The sequence below is a fragment of the Sorex araneus genome, chromosome X (genome assembly GCF_027595985.1).
Source record: "Sorex araneus isolate mSorAra2 chromosome X, mSorAra2.pri, whole genome shotgun sequence".
Classification (NCBI taxonomy): Eukaryota; Metazoa; Chordata; class Mammalia; order Eulipotyphla; family Soricidae; genus Sorex; species Sorex araneus.
In genome coordinates, this window is record NC_073313.1 from 188,500,937 (window position 1) to 188,521,838 (window position 20,902).

A 20,902-nucleotide genomic window follows, 5' to 3' on the forward strand; every position below is an offset into this window, starting at 1 on the left:
GGGAGCTCAAAGTCATTCTGGTTTGTCACAACCCCATGTTCCCACTAGAGGGGTCCTTTCTATTTGCCAAGTAGCAGATTTGTGGTAATCAACGAGGACAAACTTTTTCTTCTACTGAAATCTGTGTTCTATAATGCTGTTACCACATAACCTAATTCTTGACCCACTCATCTTTCTCTTTGAACTCAAGTAGGAACAGAGAATTCATTAGGCAGGAGAAGGGGTAAAGACCTTGTAAGGCCTTGGAGACTAGATCAGTTCTGGGAAGGAAACGCACTAGGCAGAAAGGGGGTCCAAAGGACTCCCAATCTCTGGATGCAAAATGATGCCTCTCATTAAAGAGCAGATTTGGGGATCCTAAGCCATACATTGTGTTTAAGGCTATAAACCAGATCTGAAGTGACTTCATGAAAATTATGAGATCAACCACATAAGCAGCTGGATGTTTACACTTCAAGTTCAGAGGACGTCCAATTAAGATTGAAAATTACCCTGGTTTTGGTCATGGCAGTAACTGTGGGTGATATTTGACACTCAGAGCCAGTAGGGTCTCATTTACCCACTCTCCCGTGTGGAAATGTGAAACTCAGTTCCTGATACAAGAGCACCCACAGACTCTGGTATCTTCAACTTCTTCTGGCCACAGTGCACCCAGAGTTCCCCAGCCTGGGACCACATTACATGTGAGGCTTCAAGGGAACAGGTTTGGCTTTACATACTTCCACTTTCTCAATAAAGTTTCTGATGAAGAAGGAAAAGAAGAAAAGGAAGCCTTTTTTTGGTGGTGGTGGTTGCTTTCATTTTCAAGGGCATTTTTTAGAATTCACACTTGCAAAGATTATAAGAGTTCACCCAAGTGGTCACCTGATAATATTCACTTTTTTAAAAAATGTACGTAGGGCTGGAACTATAGCATAGTGGGTAGGGCATTTGCCTTGCACGCGGCCAACCCGAGTTCGAATCCCAGCATCCTATATGGTCCCCGGAGCATCGCCAAGAGTAATTCCTGAGTGCAAAGCCAGGAGTAACCCCTGTGCATCACTAGGTGTGAACCCAAAAAGGCAAATATATATATATATATATATATATATATATATATATATGTATGAAAAAATAAATAAAAATTTTAAAAATGTACTTAACAGGGATCGCCTTAATGTATTGACATTGGCCATGGTGATTCATGCTTGCCTGTGGCTTGGCTTAATTGACACACTGCAGCCTTCAACTACAATGACAGAAGATAAGGCTTATGGTAAACAGTACGGAGAAAAGTATAAAGACTTTATTTCAAAAATAAACTAAAATATTCAAAATAACATTATTTCACACTACCTTAAATGACCCCGTAAGGCTTTTGGTAGAAATATTTGGCTTTCCCCCATTCTAAACACAGTTAGTTAGATCTCTGGCCTGGAAGGGACTGAGTGCCTGATTGCATATATTGAGAGCCCAGGACGGGAATGAATCCTCAGTGTGGGGCAAAACAGTGGAACTTTGAAGACAGCTGGAAATGAGACTCAGGAGTGACAATTAACTTCTTGGGCACTTGAATATGACTCTTAGAGTATTTGTAGGGAAAGAGGCTTTGACACAGAGCCATTTTGTCCTATTGCCCTATAATAAGAGAATTCCCCAAGATTGTGGGGAACGGCTAGAGGAAGAAGGAACCAGGAAGCAGGGCACAGTTAACTAAGGGGAGCTGCCATGCCGGCACTATTTCCCTAAGGGAGAGTGAGAGCAGAGAGAGCAAAAGAGGAGAACTGCAACTCTGAGCAACCAGAAAAGGAGAGTTGAGGACAGAGACAGCACAGCAGCAGAGAGAGCAGATCTGCAGAGTAGCTGGCAGAGAGCAGGGAACTTCCAAGGCCACTGCTACAGAGAGAGGTACCAGGAGTGGCTGCCCACTGAGACCAGCTCAGAGAGAGCAGGGCCGGCAGAGGGACCACCATGGTTACTTTGCCTAAGGCCACTGCTCTCCCGAACCCTTATGAGCCTTGAGGGAATCCTAAGAGTCATAGGCTGTCCCCCAACCCTTGAGAGAACAAGGAGAGCCTAGGGACTAACAGAGGCGACAGGACAACTTTCTGAGACAACTGAGATGTGTGTGGTTCCAGTAAAGAATGTTCAAGTCCTTCCCCCACCACTGTCTTTTTGACATCTGCATTCAGAGACTTCCAGAATAGACCTGGTGCTCTGCAGATGGTAAAGAGAGAGGGCAGAACCCACCAACCCATGACACAATCCACACGGTGCAGGCTCCCAGCCTCCACATTGCCAGGGGCTTTAGGCTGGATGCTTGGCAAGGAATCAGCAGGATTTGGAGAGATGAGCCCAGACAACTGGTGTAGTAGCTCCAGGAAATGAAGAATCTCGGTGACTGTAGTGCCTTATGGACCCATTCTATGGGTTCTGTGTGTGAGACTATGCCAGGAACTCAGGGATTCATACATCAAAGCCTTATGTACTACACTGAGCCACATCTCTGGCCACTGAATTTGCTTAGTATGAAAAAATTCAAGCAGAATCATAAAAGAATAGCATAGCAAGCTTCCATAGATCTATATCTCAATCACTGCTAACATTTTTATATTTACTTTTTATGTGAAAACACTCTTAAAGAAATTACAGATATGTGACAATAACTAAAAGTCAATCTTTTCAAAATGACATGTACCTTCATAGATACAGTCATCATCACACCGAGAAAAATCAATCAAAGTTTTCTTATATTTAATACTGCAATGACATCAGATCTTCCAACTATCACCATAAAATGTCTTACAGTTGGTTTGCTCAAATAATAAAGAATGAGAAATGTCTCTATATATTTATATCGTGAAGAAATAAACTAGGTGAAATACCTTAGCAAGCAGAGCATTATTTCTAATAATACAGTATTGGTATCTTTTAGGTAAGAAGACAGGCAATTAGATAGATGAATAGATGATAAACTGATAAAGATAGGTTATATTTTTATTATATCATAATATTGGAAGGATATATCAAAAAAACAAATTTAATGTTTGTTGAGGGGAAAACAGTGAGTTTTGGGGATAGGTTATGAAGCAGGATTTCTGTGGATGTAACTTAATATTTTTTATTTTGACTATAAATACTTTATATAATTTTTAAAAATTTAGTCACACACAGGGAAAAAATAGCCCCTTAATATGTGGAAATAAAGTGAAAAGAATGAATCCTATTGCATATAAAGTGTGTGGCATGACCATATAAGGAAAACAATGATTTGAAGTGGCTTTAAAACACAGCAGTTTGACTCCACATCCCAAGTAGGAAATATTCTATGGATAATAAAAGACGAGAGGAAATCATAAACTTCACTCAGTAGTCATATTATTAGTATTGATATTTTTATTAAAGGATTATGTTGCCATCATTAGAACCATAATTTTCAGCATAAAAATGATATAGTATAAAATCAGGGAAATTAAACACAAACCCTGTATTTTTTCAAAGTGAATTGGAAATAGCAGTTTGAATTCATGCTGTATACTTTTCTCTTAAATAAAAGCATATTTCTTAATTTGTCCACCAAATAGCCAAGAAGTCTTGGTCACCCAAAATCAGAAGAATACTTAGACCCTGGCTGGGGTTTCTGGGTCCCGCTGAAGGAAAATTGACTGATTCTGGGTCTAAGAATAAAAATGTGCAAATGACCCCCTACTCTTGAGACCCATCAAAGAAAGACCAACTAGACTTTATATGTTCTTTCCTATATCACCCTGTATCACTTTGTAGTAAAGTGATATAGGAAAGAACAGGGCTACAGTGGAGGAATATAAACCCTTTTGCCAAGGATCCAGGGAGAAGAATGGGGGTGGCGGGGAGGGAGGGTCCCGGTGCCCACAAGGCAGCCCAATGAGCACGGTGGGGTTCGAATCTGTGGGGAACAGAACAAAGATGAGGTTTCAGAAATATTAATATTGGGATAGGGAGCTTTGGCCTCAGAACAACAGCAAAGGAGAGCAATAAGAACAAGAGATATACTTTGAAAAGAGCAGGATCCCTGCTGATGTAATGGTGAACCATGATGATCTAATGTCATTGGGATGTTAAATATAAGAAAGGCCATGAGGAGCTGAGGCAGTGGAGTGGAGGGCCCTGCCCAGGCAGGACTGGTCAGAGTGTCAGACCACAGACTCATCCTGCAAAAGCACCATGCGCATAACCTCAGTGCCATGCCAGGGGGTCTAAGCAAGGAGAGCATACCATGGCAACAGAGAGTCTATTGCCCGCACGCCAGGTGTGTGTAATCCCATCGAAAGCCAACATCAAGAGACTTAAAAGCAAGCTCCCAGAAGTGGTATCTTATAACCTACCTCTCCCTCTGGGAGAAACTGGCAAGCTACTGAGAGTTCCCTGCCCTCATGGGAGAGCCTCACAAGCTTCCCATGGTGTATTCATATGTCAAAGCCAGTAACAAGCTGGATCTCATTCTCCTGACCCTGAAAGAGCCTCCAATGAGGCATCGTTGGGAAGGCCAAGTGAGAGAGACTTCTAAAATCTCAGGGATAAGACGAATGGAGAGCTTACTGAGACTGCTCGAGAAATTCGATGATCAATGGGATTTCGTGATTCGTGATTCATGATTCGTGACCATGGTCTTCATTTCTGTCTGTAATAGTTTTGTTTGCTTTTTGTTTTTTTTTTTCTTTGCTTTGTTTTTTGGGTCACAACCAGTGATGCACAAGGCTCATGCACTCAGGAATTACTCCTGGCAGTGTTTGGGGGACCACATGGGATGCTGGGGATTGAACTCCGGTTGGCTGCATTCAAGGCAAATGCCCTACCTGATGTGCTATCAACTCCAGCCCCTAGTTGTTTTTTTCTTTTTTCAACTCTCACACATTCTTGTGCTTTGCTGACTACCTGTGCTATCATTCTTTGAACTCATTGAACATTCTCATCATAGAGACACTAAAGACACTGGAGGCTCACGGGTATTTTTATATCTTCAGAAATATTGTTTTCATTCATTGAGCTTGGTGGGCTTCTATGTTTTTTTCTCCATTTGGTTTCCTAGTGTTGCTGCACTGGGGGTGAGTCTTTGTAGTTAACCCTCCTGGAAAATACTGAGGGATTAAGCTGGAGACTGTCCTCTGCCTTTTCTGCTTGTCCTCACAGAATGACAGGAAGAGTAGGAGAGTAACTGCAAGCAGCGCAGCGTGCCATTGAGTAGAGCGGTCATGTGGCCTCAGCAGCTTGGCGCAGTGGAGACCGCTGGGACCCACCAAGTAGGGAGGGGCTCTGCCACCCACTCTGGAGTAGGCACAGTGATGTCAGCCAGAGAGAAGCCCCACCTGGAATGGTGGAGCAGCAAGCTGAATGTCAAAACAACTCCAGTTTTTTTGTTTTTTTTTTTTTTTTTTTGCTTTTTGGGTCACACCTGGCAATGCACAGGGGTTACTCTTGGTTCTACACTCAGGAATTACTCCTGGCGGTGCTCAGGGGACCATATGGGATGCTAGGATTCGAACCCGGGTCGGCCGTATGCAAGGCAAACGCCCTACCCGCTGTGCTATCGCTCCAGCCCCCACAACTCCAGTTTTTTAAAATACTGTGAGCAAACTTGGCTTAGAAGCCAGAGGAAAGGGATGGACCTTGGTGGGGGAAAGTGGATGTGGTGGTGGGTGTGATGTCGGAATGATGCATAAATGAAACTACCATAAAATCACAGTACCTCAACATAGATTTTTTAAATCATCGCCTAATTCCCAAGCAATATCAAATAAATTTGGTATATCCCTGCCAAGGGAACATTGGCAGAGGGAAGGGGACATTTCTACTGACTGGTGCTGGAATACTATATGCCTCAACAACCCTATTGTGAACAACTTAGTAAATTCTGGTGCATTAATAAATATTTAAAATATAAATTTATTTTAAAATGCACTGTTTAAAATAAATAAATAAATAAAAATAACATGAAAGAGGAAAGATGGGGCAAGAAAAAGAGTATAGTGGATAGGGCATTTGCCTTGCACACAGCCAAAACAGGTTTGATTCCCAGCAACTCATACGGTCCTGAAAGCCCACCAGGAGTGATCACTGAGCACAGATCCAGGAGTATATCCTAAGCAGAGCCAGTGTAGCCCACTGAAAAAAACAACCAAAATAATTTTTTTAACTTCTTTGTTGAATCGGTATAAGATAGACCATTACAAAGCTGTTCATGATTTGATTTCAGTCATACAGTATTCCAACACCCACCCCTACACCAGTGTACAGTTCCCAGCACCAGTACATCCAAAATAACTTGAGAGTTTAAGGGTCACTCAAATAACAGAAGCAACATAGAGTTAATTATTGAAGTTGGGTAATAGATACATCAAAATCATTTTGCACTATCCTCTTTGGTTTTGTATATGCTTAAGATTTCCCAAATTTTATTTGTTTACATTGTTTGAAAGCTAAAAGCAACCAGTTGATAAAAATGAAAATTAAAGAGAAATATTTTCAATTTATTTGATAATCGAAAGGTTAATACATAGTCAAGATAAACATTTCTTACAAAACATTCAGATAAAAGAGACTACTATAATAAAAAGAATGAATAAGGACAGGGAAGACAATTTACCAAGTTATAAATGGCTAACAAACTCACAGGAATCACCAATCTACTTCAATTCAAGAAATAGAATTAAAAGAGCAATAAAATATAATTTTACAATATTTTAAACCACATTAATTAAATCAAAATGCACACAGCTGGCTGGATTATAAATTACATAAACCTTTATAATTTGGCAACATATAGCAAAGAAAGTGTCTGTTCTGCATTCCCTGTAGAAATTGCTGGTTTTAGGACTAGGACTAGAAATTCAAGATGGGTAAATGTTTAAAATGATCCTGGAGCATCTGTAAGGCCTAGAATTAGGGCAGTGTCAGAAATAAAAAGAGGGGCCAGAATGATAGATAGAACAGCAGATAGAGTGTTTGCAATCTATGACCCATGTTCAATCCTTGGTATCCTATATGGTCCCCCGAGTCCCACCAGGAATGAGCCTTGAGTGCAAAGCCAGGAGTAAGCCCTAAGGTAGCCAGTGTGACCTTCCCATACAAAGAAAAAAAAAAGAAGTCCTGCATGATGGGAGCAAGTCAACAGGATACAGGCATCTACTGAAAGAGCTTCCACTGACCAGTATGAGCAACAAAATAAAATATCACTGGAAGGTAACCTGGATCATCAAATCAATAGTCCTAACTTAGTCTAATGTATGTCTAAATCTATAATTGAATCTCTGTTACTGTCACCGTCATTGTCATTTGCTCAAGCGGGGAACCAGTAACGTCTCCATTGTGAGACTTGTAGTTACTGGTTTTGGCATATCGAACATGCCACGGGTAGCTTGCCAGACTCTGCCGAGTGGGCTAGATGCTCTCAGTAGCTTGCAGGGCTCTCCTAAAGGGGCAAAGGAATAGAACCCAGGTTGGCTGAGTGCAAGGCAAGAGCCCTACCCACTATTGCTCTGAATAAGTAAAAAAATAAATAAATAAAAGGGTGTAGGTAGATAAATAAATCTCACTCATTTGTATAATACCCTTCCTTCAAGAAGGCAGAACATAACTCTGCATCCCATGTTTATTTGTAGGCAGAGCCTTCCCAGCCAAAGCCCTAACCCAGGGTCTGATGTGCTCTAGATCTCTGAGCTGCCTCCCTGGCCCACTCATCCCCAACTATTAACAAACAAAATATATATGATGGATGATTATAGCTTAGGTAAATAAAACTTCAGACTTGAGATGAATCATGCAGCATCTGGATTATTTATATTAATGATCCTTTTCAACGGACTGGAGCCATAGTACAGCGGGTAGGGCGTTACTCACAACCTTAGCCTAGGAAGGTTGGAGGGTCCCCTCTGATATAATAACTTTTCTCATATATTATTGATGAAGGAATACAGATTATGAGTCCCACATAGTTGCTTCCTTTTGAGAGTCTTGAAAAAAGAGTAAATTTTTCTAGTGAGACACTTGACAAACACTAGTGGTGGGGGTGAACAGCCAGAGTGAAAAGTCAGATGGGAAGTATATAACCTTGAGAGGATGCAATTTAAAAACAAAAAAAGGCACCTTTTCTGTGGCCATCAACATAAAACCCATAACACCTGTCTAATGAGGAAAACATCAGAGAAATTCCAACTGAGGGAACTTTTACCAAATTCCTGAGCCCTCAACACAGGCCGCTAAAAAAACAAAGGAGATCTTGCTGCCACAATCCACAGAGAAGCGGCAGGCATTCTGGTGAGCAACACAGCCCGGACAATGCTCCGGACCCAAATCGGGGCCAGCAACACCGGGGGGCCAGAAGGAGGAGGTGCTGCCAGCACACCTTCTCCAGATGGAACCCTGGCGACACTGAGCAGCAAGTAACACAGCTCCAGGATTCAGGATTGGGACACATCTGAGACCTTTTCTAAAACCTGAAAACATACAATCTTTGAATGGAAAACTAATTATCAAATGCCTCCTTATTAGGGTTATCTTGTTTGGGGATATAACTCCCACAACAATAGTGAGTTTTGTGTTGAAATATGGAATGTAATCAAGGTGAAGAGAAAATAAAGTGAAATTCATCAGTTATACAGTTGGGGTGGGGGGCGGGGGGTATACCGGGGATTTTGGTGGTGGAATATGGGCACTGGTGAAGGGATGGTGTTTGAATACGGTATAACTGAGACATAAACCTGAGAACTCTGTAACTTTCCACATGGTGATAAAATTTAAAAAAAAAAAAAAAGAGAGAGAGAGAGAGTAAAACGGAATGCCCCTGCCACCGAGGCAGGGAAGTGGGGGAATGGGGGTATGGCAGGGATACTGTAATATTGGTGGTGGAATATGGGCTCTGGTGGAGGCATGGGTCATTGTATGACTGAAATGTAAGCACAAAGTCTGTATATCTGTAACTGTACCTCACGGTGATTCATTAAAAAATAAAAAACTAAAAAAATTTTAAATTTATCTGAACAACAACAAAAAAAAACAAAGGAAAGTCTGAGAAACTTCACAGCCAAGAGGAGTTGAAGAAAACATCATGACTAAAAGTAATGTGGTATTCTGCCTGAAATTCTGGAAGAGGAAAAGTAAAACACAGAACATCTGAATAAAACTTGGACTTCAGGTAATGATACCTTTGATGTGGTTCATTAATTATAAGAAATGCATGCACTGATGTTAAATAATAATTTTTAAAATGGGTTCTAGGCTTCTAGGAACTATCTTTATAATTTTATTTTATATTTGTAACTGCTCTAAGATGAAAATGTTCTTTTTATTTAATGACCCAGAAATTTCATGTAGGAAAATATACCCAATGAATATTAAGACATACATCATTAATAAATTAGAGAGGTAAAGCTTCCAATAGAAAAGCTGAAAACAGCCTACGAGGGCAAGAAGGAGATAGTGTTAGTGAATGATGCACATTATCACAGCTTAGTGACTGTGATCAAATATAAGAAGGGGGTCTCAGGTGTGCATATTACATACATTCCATACTTGAGTTTCACTTTGGTTTTTTGTTTGCTTGTTAGGTTTTTTTTTTTTCAATGCCAAGAAAACTCAAGGTCTCACACATAAAAGGCCTTTGCTTTCCCACTGACTCACATCCCGGGGCCCTCACTCTTAAGAGTTTAACTGCAAGATAACAATGTTAATCCATATTTGAATGTACAGATAGAACAATATAGATTTTTATAACAGTCACCAATGTATACAATAAAGCTTCTTGCAAAGCACCTTAATACCTATAATCTCTCCAGCACTGACCCATAGCCTTAACTCTGAAAAACAAAGTTCTTCCTTTTCTTCCATATAGTAGTAACTATTTTTTTAATCAATATCCAGGTCCTTGTTGCATGGCTATTAAGTTTATTTTTCATTCTAGGCAACATGGTTGAGAATTTTTGTTTAATAGTCTGACTATCTGGGGACCAGAGAGATACTACAGAGGTTAAGATACTTGCGTGCACTCAGCAGACACCATTTGATCCTCTATACAACATTTGGTTCTCTGAGCACCACCAGAAGTGACTCCTGAGAGCGGAACCAGGAGTAAGTCCTAAGTGCAGCCAGGTGTGGCCCCAAAACTAATAAAAGGTATCAACGTTTAGACTATTTGTCAATCTCTGTAGAGGGATAATCGAGATTCATTCTCTTTTGGGTGAGAGAAAAGAAAAATGCAGTTTGTTCATGTTGGTGAGTTTTTGTTTGTCTTGTCCTCAAGTCAAATAAGAATTCTGTGTCTGCTGGGAAGAATAGTTGTTCAAGATCTGGGATGATCAACATTTGTATTTACGTTTGACCTATGGTTGAAGTTACTGAACTGGAGCCAAAAAGCTCTTTCTATGTCTGTGTATCCATGAGACTATTGCAGAGAAAAGCATTAACATCTTGCTGTATAAGTACTAATTATGTTAATAAATTATCGTGTCGCTGCAGTTAAAAGAGCTCTATCATGGTTAGTTTGCAGAAAAAAATAAACACTTATGCAAAACTAATATTCCTAATTTCCCATACTTGCAATGTGTTTGAAAGTAGTTTAATGTTTTCTTCATAAAGAAACAACCAACTTAGAAATCTTTTATAAATTCCAGTTAACAGAAAGAAGGTAAATAAGATTATCCTAATAACTGTTTTTTAAGTAGATCTTTTCTTTGAGGTCAGGATTATAAGTGCAAATTTTATTTAGTTTTGATTTCTCATAAAAAGAATAGGCATCTGAACTTCCTAATCACTTCCTCATCAAAATCTAATATTACTCTTATATAATATTACAATTACAGAAAATGTAACTTGGTGTTATAATAAAATTTTTTGAAATGATTCAATTTAGCACTGTATCAGATTAAGTAAATGTCCAATATCTTCAGATAATTTAAGTCTTAAGCCAATATTAAATTCAACTAATAAATGGATAATTTATTGCCTAGTTAATTTTTAAGTACAATTATAACACAAAGCAATATTGTGCATAATTTTATACATCTTTGTTTCTCATATTTATGCTAGAGAAGTTATATATCTGGGTCATGTACTTACTTAGGTAATCATTTTGCCACTTTGAGAAGAAGCAGAAGGGGTACATGACAGTCTAACAGCCTTACATAGGATGGTTACCAGTTTTCCCCCTTTATCCCAGCTTTTTCTGCTAAACAGAAGTTCTTATTACTTTGCATAAAAGTATGGACCCAGAGAGTAAGTGGAGGGTTCAAAGCATATGCCGTGCACATGGCTGACTCTGATTTAATTACTCAGCACCACCTGGTCCCTCGAGCACCACCACGGAAACCAGGCTAATACCTGGTTCCACAAAGGCTCTTCAGCACCATGGGTCAAGAATAGCTGGAGAGGCTGGAGTGATAGCACTGCAGGTAGGGCATTTGCATTGCACGTGACCAACCTGGGTTCAATTCCCAGCATCCCATATGGTCCCCTGAGCAGCGCCAGGAGTGGTTCCTGAGTGCAGAGCCAGGAGTAACCCCTGTACATCTCCAGGTGTGACCCAAAAAGAAAAATAAAATAGCTGGAGAGGGCCCTGAATATTACTTGGAAGGTACTCCTCCCTCCCATTGAAACTTCCCCCGCCCCAAATAACCCAGTTATTATTAAGATGGTTATTGATGATAAAGTATATGAAGCAGAAGTGGCAAAGAATTACGATTGATTATGTGTGCTTTGTTTTGTGAGGCCACAGAGGCAAGGTTGTTGTCAGAATGAGAAGCATGAATTGAAAGTCGTATACTTCATTTGTCCTGATCGTAATAATACCTGAGTGTGAAATACTATGAAATGCTATTAAAATTTGGCAAAATCCACTCACTACCAATGAACTCACAGCCTTGGATGACTGTTTTGTACCTTTATCTACAATATAAAAGGCAATTTTGTACCCATCATATAAACTGCCGTGGTAGCAGATAATCTCCAAGAATTGCTATTCTGTGCTCCATTATGTCCTTGGTTATTAAAAACCAACACACACACACTCACACGCACACACAAAACCTTGCTTAAGAGTGAGATGCTGCTCTTCCAAATCATTTCACCTTCTGTGTTTGCTTGACAATATTTCATTATTGCTTAATAGTGAGACAGGAGTTGTTTCTTGATGCTCATGAGACCATCTTTTAATCAATTGCCCAAATCTTTGACAATTCTTTTGATTTCTCCTCCCAAGATTAGATGCTATATATAGAAATGGTAAAATAAAATTCCTTCAGCTATCTTTAACTAAAATGCTCTTTGAAACTTCCCAGAGGGCCCTGGAAACTCACAAAGATTTGTTCTTTCACCTTGTGAAACAAGAGAGAGAGAGAGAGATGAGAAATAATTGTTTAACTGACTCTGTATTCCTTCAGCAATACTGCATGGTTATCAGAAGAGTTATAACATTGGAAGAGACCCTCCCACCTCCACAGGTTAAGGTTGTATTGAAAGGTTCATTAATATAAATAATCCAAATGCTGCACGATCCATGGGAAAGCCTGAAGGTTTATCTATGCCCTTATCATTCATTTTATATATATATTTTTGTTTGTTTGTTTTTCTATTGAGGGGGGAAAGGTCATACCCAATTATGCTTAAGAGCTACCCCTGGCTCTGTGCTCCAGGAAACAATGCAGTGATGGGGATTGATCCCAGGCTTCCTGCATGCATTGCACCTGCTCCAACTCTTTGAGCTATCTCTCTAACCCTCTAATTCATTTTAATCTCAGGAAACGTTAATCAAACTCTGACAAAATAGTGACTTTTCACAGAGTTTTTACCCTCTTCTATTTTTCCATGATTTGTTGCTGCAATAAACCAAGCACAGTTTGCATTTAGTGTTTAGTTGACTCTTCTGTTTGCCCAGAAGCTCTGGAATCAGTTACACACCCTGTAGCTTCAGCAGAGAAGGGCAGCTGTGGGGCCCTGAAAGGCCTGTGCTGACTATTCCACCTACAGAAACTCCGGGTATTCTCCTCCCAGAGACACAGCTGGACTAAGAAACTCCCCTGGTCAACGGTGAGTCCACACCAACACATGCACCAGGAGTTTCAGGACTCAGCCACAGCAGAATTTTCCTGAAAACAAACATTTGAAACAGGACCCAGGAAATGAGAATGAATTACTTAGCATTAAATGCCCTTTTATTGTAGCTATTTTCTGAATATTGTTGATATTGCTTTTAGTCTCATTTCATTTGCAGAGCTGTCAGGAGAGTTCCTTCCTTTTTCTCCTCAGTGTACAATTTAATATACTCTGCTTCTGTAAATCGAAAAGAAACGTTTATTTTTCAAAAACAAGTTCCTAGATTCTTTCTCTAGCTCCTCTCTTCTCAGAGGTAGCTTTTCACCTGAACCTGAAATATAACATTCCAATGCTTTCTAAAATTTTTTTTATATGCAGGCAGACTGCTAAACTAACCCAGTCTTCCAGATACAATTTTTGCCATCTAAAGGAGGCATCTTCTACTTAATACCTCTATAGCAAACCACAACACCCAAAAGGAGAGAGAGCAAAAGGGAATGCCCTGCCACAGAGGCAGGGTAGGGTGGAGGGTACAGGGTTAGGGTGGTGGGAGGAATGCTGGGACCACTGGTGGTGGAAAATGGCACTAGTGGAGGGATGGGTGCTTGATCATTATATGACTGAAACGCAAGCATGAAAGTTTGTAAGTCTGTAACTTTATCTCATGGTGATTCACTAATAAAAAATTCACTATTACTATCACTATCAACCTGTTGTTCATAAGATTTGCTCAAGCGGGCACCAGTAACGTCTCCATTCGTCCTAGCCCTGAGATTTTAGCAGTCTCTCTTTACTCATCCTCCCCAACTGTGCCACATTGGAGGCTCTTTCAGGGTCAGGAGAATGAGACCCATCATTGTTACTGTTTTTGGCATATCTAATACGCCACAGGAAACTTTCCAGGCTCAGCCATGCAGAATAAATAAATAAATTAATTAAATAAATAAATATTTAAAAAATAAATAAAATTTTAAAAAAATTAATAAGAAAGCCAGAGTCCAGATAAATGCCCCACGGGACAGGAGGCAACCCCCAAGGAAGCTTACCTTTTTCACATACTTGACCTGGAAGCATTTGGTCTGTGGGGGTTTAAAAAAAAAAGGGGGGGGCATTTTGGCATCATCTGTCCAGTGGCTTGGAAGTCGGTGGGCCTCCAAGGTTGGCTTATTTGAGGCAGAGAGGAAGAAATGGTCACTTTCTCCCAACCCACCCCTGCCACCACAGGACCAGTTTGAAGGCTAGGGTTCAAAAAGACTGCAGTGAGCCCCTGAGCGGCATGGGCCAGAGTTCCACCAGCCCCATGAAGTGGCTCTCAAGCCATACCTAATGTCCTTTAGGTCTTCTTGATGCATGAGTTGATCCACAACCTGATTTCTAGCCACAAACATAGATGGGGTGAGGAATCACTCTTTCAGGAAAAGAAAGTCAGTCCAAGGCCTTACTGAGGCCTTCCAGGTCTTTGTCCTGTCTTACAGAAAAGAATTTTGGGAGGAGACGCATCGTGAAGTAATAAGCAGATTTTATTTGGAGATTTTAAGGAAGGGAAGGAGGGAAAGAAAAAGAAAGAGAGAGAAATGTGCTCAAGAAAGAATGCAGGCTTCTCTAGAGACAGAGAGAGCCGCTGTACACATCTCAAGAGGGAAGATGTGGACGACACAGGTGCTAGGGAACCACATATGCCATGTGGATATATGCAGCACATGGACTCGGGCAGCATATGTGTGCCCTTCCTTTATTCAGGGTGCTTTAATAGGGTTTCTCCAACCTGTCCCCATGTGGAGCTTCTACCTAGGTAAAATTCTTTTCCTAGGGTGGTATCCAACGGGGGTTGAGTTGGGAATATTGATGGTCCTCTTTGAAGTTCCTTGCCTTGCCTTTGTTTCTGCTGGAGCTTCTCTTGGTCTGTTACCAGCATCAGGAAGGTCTTATCAGGCCTTGGTTCCTGTGTTTGCAGCCTTGGCCTTATTGGTTTTATTACTTCCTAGGAATTCCATTGCCATAGAGGCCCTTTCCCGTCTAACTGCCTTCATCAGCCTCATATGCTTAGGCTAACATATGCAGACCAGGAGAGCACGTCCAGTTTCAAAACCTCATTTACTGGGATAAAGCTATTGAACTGGATGGATGCCATCCAATCCCTCCACCCAAAACTTAAAATCATAGACCTAGGAAGAGATCATCAGCACCCTTTTTCCCTTTCTTTTTTCTTTTTTGCCAAACTTCTTTTGTTGAGTTACATGCTTCTGTTCTTGTTCATTTCCCATGTAACTTAAACTTTAGCTTTGTTAAAACCAAGCTACTCGTTCTAGAACTTGTCACCTCTCTCTCTTTCTCTCTCTTCCTCTCTCTCCCTCCCTCCCTCTTCTCTCTCTCTCTCTCCCCATCTCTCACTCTCTCAGCTTTGTCATACTCAGTGATGGTAGTGATGGTGTTCAGGGATTGACCCATGACTGCTGCCTGCCATATGCAAACCATACGCCTCAGCTCTTTGGACTATATTCCTGGCCTCAATATAACCTCCACCTTTTTTTTTCTTTTTCCAATTTTATTTTATTTTTATAAAGTTGTTCACAATAGTTTGGTACATTTAATATTCCAACACCAATCTCACTACCATTACCCCTACCCACCACCATATTTCAAATGTTTCCACTCTGACCCCCAAACCCTGCCTCCAAAGCAGGACCTAACTAATTTATTTTGTATTGTTTGTTATGAATAATCCACTAAAAATCATCCAAAATTTTTTCCTTAGAGAAAAGTGTGTGAAGATTGTTTTATTTCACATTGTTTTGGGGCTGGAGTGATAGCACAGTGGGTAGGACATTTGCCTTGCATGCAGCTGACCCCGGTTCAATTCCTCCGTCTCTCTCAGAGAGCCCGGCAAGCTACCAAGAGTATCCCACCTGCATGGCAGAGCCTAGAAAGCTACTCATGGCGTATTTGATATGCCAAAAACAGTAACAACAAGTCTCACAATGGAGGCGTTACTGTTGCCTGCTTGAGCAGTGGGACGACATTGCTACAGTGCACATTGTTTGATTAAACACTTGTATAAGAGATTACTAACATGTTGTTAAACGTTGAGCCTTGTGTGCTTATATATGTATATATCACTGTATCACTGTATCACTCCCGTGGCTCATCGATTTGCTCAAGAGGGCACCAGTAACGTCTCCATTCATCCCTGTCACATTCTGGGTCAGGGGAATGAGGCTCATTATTGTTATTGTTTTGGCATACAGAATACGCCATGGGTAACTTGCCAGGCTCTCCATGTGAGATTCTGCATCGCTTCCTGGAGCTTTGTTTTATAGTCTCTGAATCTTGGCCGTTAATGAGATTACATGGCGCTAAGGGCAGCTGTGGGTGTGACTGCCAAGCTACTAGAAAACTGGGGATCTGGGTGGAGGAGGCCCAATCTCAATCCGAACAGGCTTGGAAATCTCAATCACAGGTCTCCCATACCTAGGTTCCTCTGTCAGTTCCTTCATGGGTGAGACTGTGGTTGGTTTCCAGAGGTTTTCAACTGCCAGGGCTCTACTTGTGGCGGAGAGAGAAACTCAACCCACCTCCCTCTGAGGGGCCCCCGGTGAAGACAGCCTGGTGCAGGGGCAGGAGATTATATGTATGTATCAGTTTATGTATATATACATACATAGAGAGAGGGATTCTTTTTTTCTCCCCAAGATGGGTTGCCTTCTACTTTACACCCCATCAAATGTGGTGTGCTACTCTTGGTACATCAGTGGTGTAGAGTATGAGATGTCCAGGAATTCTAAAATTTTTCATTTTTTTTAACCGGATGCTGACTTTGGGGTTCAGAGACATCTACACGGCATATCGTTCTATGTTGCTCTCTTCCAATATGTTTATTTCTGAGTCCCTGGGGCTGGAGCTCATTAATGAGCTTATATGGCATCAGAGGCATTTCCTGGGTGTGACTGGCAGGCTACTGGAAACCCAGAGAGATGGGGGAGGGTCACCCATTCCCAACTCCGTGTGAGCCTGGAGATTTCAGTCATGAGTTCTGCATACCTGGATTTTCAGCAGATTCACTCATGGATGCGGTTTGTTCAAGCCTGTGGAGATCAGTTGAGAGCAGGGCAGAAATTGAGTTCTGGAGCTTTTTAGCTGCTGGGGCTCTGTTGGGGTGGGGAGGGGAACTCACCCACCTCTCTCTGGGTTGTCCCTGATGAGAGAGTCTGACACAGGGTCCAGAGGCATCTCTATGGCATATTGCTCTGACCTCCACCTTTTTTTTTTTAACCAAACATGCTTCTGAATTCTTTTTTGTTTGTTTGTTTTTTATTGCTTTTTGGGTCATACCCAGCAGTGCACAGGGGTTACTCCTGGCTCATGCACTCAGGAGTTACTCCTGGCCATGCTTGGGGGACCATATGGGATGCTGGGAATCGAACCCAGGTTGGCCGCGTGCAAGGCAAACGCACTACCCGTTGTGCTATTGCTCTAGCCCCATGCTTCTGAATTCTTTATGTGTGTTTGTATTTTGCTTGTCTGGGGGCCTCGTCCAGCAATGCTCAGGGGGTTACTTCTGGATCTATACTTAGATATTACCTTTGGCCATGCTCAGGGGACCATATGGGATGCTAGGGATTGAACTCAGGTTGACCTGTGTGAAAGGCAAGCACCTTACAAGCTGTACTATTGCTCTAACCCCTGCTTCTGAATTCTTTCTGAAGTGGTAATCCAGAAAACAGGTGCTCTCAACTTTACCCTATCTGAGCCCCTTTCCCTTTCCTACATTATTTTAGCTCATTCATCTTCCCCTCCCCCTCTCGGAGAGCCCAGCAAGCTACAGAGAGTATCCTGCCTGCACAGCAGAGCCTGGCAAGCTATCGGTGGCATATTCAATATGTCAAAAAGAGTAACAACACGTCTCACAATGGAGATGTTACTGGTGCTTGCTCAAGCAAATCGATGAACAGCAGAGCTACAGTGCTACAGTGCATCTTCCCCTCTTTATATGCCATGTGACTATCAATTTCCTATTGGGATGTTCAGATTGTTTCCATTGTTCTCCCACACTACACATTTGGTATAATTCTCATGGCCTATTTACTGAGTAGAAAAAAACTGCAAATGGACAATTTGTGCTGCTTTTAGTTTGCTGTTGTCTACAATACGTGAATGAAAACCAGGACCTCACATATGTGAGGCCTGTGCTCTACTTCTGAGCCACATCCCTGGCCTGGCACTCTTTTTAGCTGCTAACTAGTTCATGAAAACATTGTCACCTGATTCTCACTGACCCCAGAAACTCTTGCTTGGCTCTCTCAACCTTTCATGGAAGTGTAGGTACTGCCCTAGGTTCAATCAGAAACCATTCTTTTTCCAGAAATCTAATTAGGTTGTGCATTTGGAATGTTATTCTGGAGATGAATCTCATTTCATCAGGCCAAAGAGTAATTTTATACACAGAATCAAAGCCACAAAGCCCTGGAGGTTAAGCCTGCAGCAGCTCCGGGGGTAGTAGGGAGGAGTGCTGGCCAGGAACATTCCCACTCTGGGGGGAGAGAAGGGCGGGTAGGCTTTAGAAAAGAGGAAGTGACATCATCAGTCGCTTAGGCTCAGTGTGCAAGCAAATAATAATAAAGGTTTTTTTAAGATCCAGGCTGTGGTGCTGGAATGAGAGCACAGCAGGTAGGACACTTGCCTTGCGAGCAGTTTGATCTCCAGCACCCCATATAGCCCCCCACCAAGTCCTGCCAATTATCCCCGAGCACAGTCGGGAGTAAGCCTTCACCACTACTGGAGGGGGCTCAAAACCCAAAGAATAAATAAGTAAACAAGAGCCAGGCTTGAGACTCCTAGTGAAAATTTCCAGACAGAATCTAATTCTTGAGCATTAGCAATCACTCCATGCTGCAAAGCTCCCTGGAGTTGAAAACTAACTCAAGGAGAGATAGCAATGCACAAATATTTTTACTGCCCTTATTAAACAACCAGACCATATCTAAGTTGTTCTGTGACTGATAATAATTTTTGGAGATTTTTATAACGGGTAGGTAAAGAGTGTTTTTTTTTTTATACATATGTTTGGGGTTTGGGGATACACCTGGTTATGCTCAGGGTTTAATCTTGCCTCTGTGCCAGGGATCACTCCTGTAGTGCTTGAGGGACCATATGAGGTGCAGGGAATTGAAGCTGAGTTAGCCATTTGCAAGACAAACACCTCATCTGCAATACTACCTCACCCACCCAGGAAGAATATTTTGAGAACAATTGTGAAACTTTAAATAGGTGCAGGGGTGATGAGTGTCTCATCTGTGGAATTCTGGTGAAATCACCAAGTGGGGTCACAAGTGTATTTTTCTGATTATCTTGTGGGTATTCCCAGTTGTGGCTTCTGGACTCTCTTCGTCATCCACTCCTTGTGATGGGGATCTGTGCTATTTCTTCCTGTTGCTGTAGAGTAATGGAGGTGGATCTCTCCAATTCATTTTCAGTGTCCCCCTCTCACTGCATCGAGGATTCTGGATGAACTTGGTCGATGTAGGCTCCTTTTTCCCTTTCAAGAATACTAGCTTCTCTTTGGTGCTCCTGTGTGACTTGTGTGGGGTCTCTAGCGCGGCTTCAGTGGATGTGTTTTTTTCCATTAGGCTTGTTCAGATTCTTGTGTTCACCGTTATTTTGGTGAATTTGGGGAGTATTTTGATTGGAGTAGGCTAGTGGATTACTGGCCTAACATGTTTGGGGTAACCAGGCTATCCTTGTAAGAATTAAGTGATGGAGGCATTTGAGTCCAAAGCGCTGCGAAAGGGGAAAATAACGGCAGCCTCGTGAGGCCACACCCCTTGCCACCACTGTACCTGTGGGGGAGGGAGGCCAACATTGGTGCGGTCCTGGGTTAGAGTTCTACTCCCAGCTCACTTCTAAAACTGCAGTAGTCCCCTCTGGCCTAGGTGCCCATGTGGGCACCTTAGCTGAGAAGGGGGTCTTCCAGTTTGCTGTAGCTGCTGGCTCAGCACACCGCCCTGGAGATCATGCCCTCCACCCTTTTTTGATTGTCTGAATTGTTTTGTGGCTCCATAGAAACTGAGGTAGCTAATGCAAGGCTTCAGAGATGTGCAGGATTTCTGATCAAGACTCTTGTCCATAAAGCTCTGTAAATCCATCCTCATTGAAATTACCTAGAGCACCAAATATGAGGGCCTCTCAGTATCTGTATTGCAAAACATAATGTTCAAAATTAGAGAGAGAGTAAGAGGGAAATTGTCTGCCATAGAGGCAGGGGGAGGAGTGGGATAGGGGCGGTAGGGAGGGGGGGATACTGGACACTGTTGGTAGAGAATGTGCACTGGTGGAGGGATAGGTGCCGGAGTCCAGCTCCGGCATGAAGACCACCAACTCAGAGATGATGCATTGACCAGCAGCTATCGAGGCTGAAGGCCCCGTTTATTCTCAAGCAAGCAGTTTTATATTATTTACATACCTTGGCCCAGGCACGTAGCCAAGTCAAAAGATGCTCTCATGAGTTAGACATATTTTGTGTTTGTCTCAAGATGTTCTCATTAAAAATACCAAGTCAGATCATTCCCAAGGTTACTTAGAGCACGAGGAGTATGTACGTGCAGGATGTGCCCTGCTTATCTTGCTGGTAGGTTTTACCTTCAAGGCCCCTCTTTCAAGAGGCCCTCTGCACAGGACTCTCCCAAGCCCCCAGTGCAGGTCATACAAAGTTCATTGTCCCACGCTGGTCTCTAGTCTCTAGTCTATGTGCTCCAAGCAATCCCACTACAGATAGGTGTTTGATCATTGTATGACTGAAACTCAAACATGAAAGCTTTGTAACTATATCTCATGGTGATTCAATTAAAAAAAGGAAATTACTACCAAGAGC

At 41.9% G+C, this 20,902-nt stretch overlaps 1 non-coding gene across 1 annotated transcript; it reads left to right on the plus strand.

Annotated features, from left to right (window-relative positions):
• Positions 1-475: 475 nt before the first annotated feature.
• Positions 476-602, plus strand: LOC129400253 (small nucleolar RNA ACA64). Its single transcript, XR_008627563.1, has one exon. It is a non-coding gene; the product is annotated as a small nucleolar RNA ACA64 (small nucleolar RNA).
• Positions 603-20,902: the final 20,300 nt, after the last annotated feature.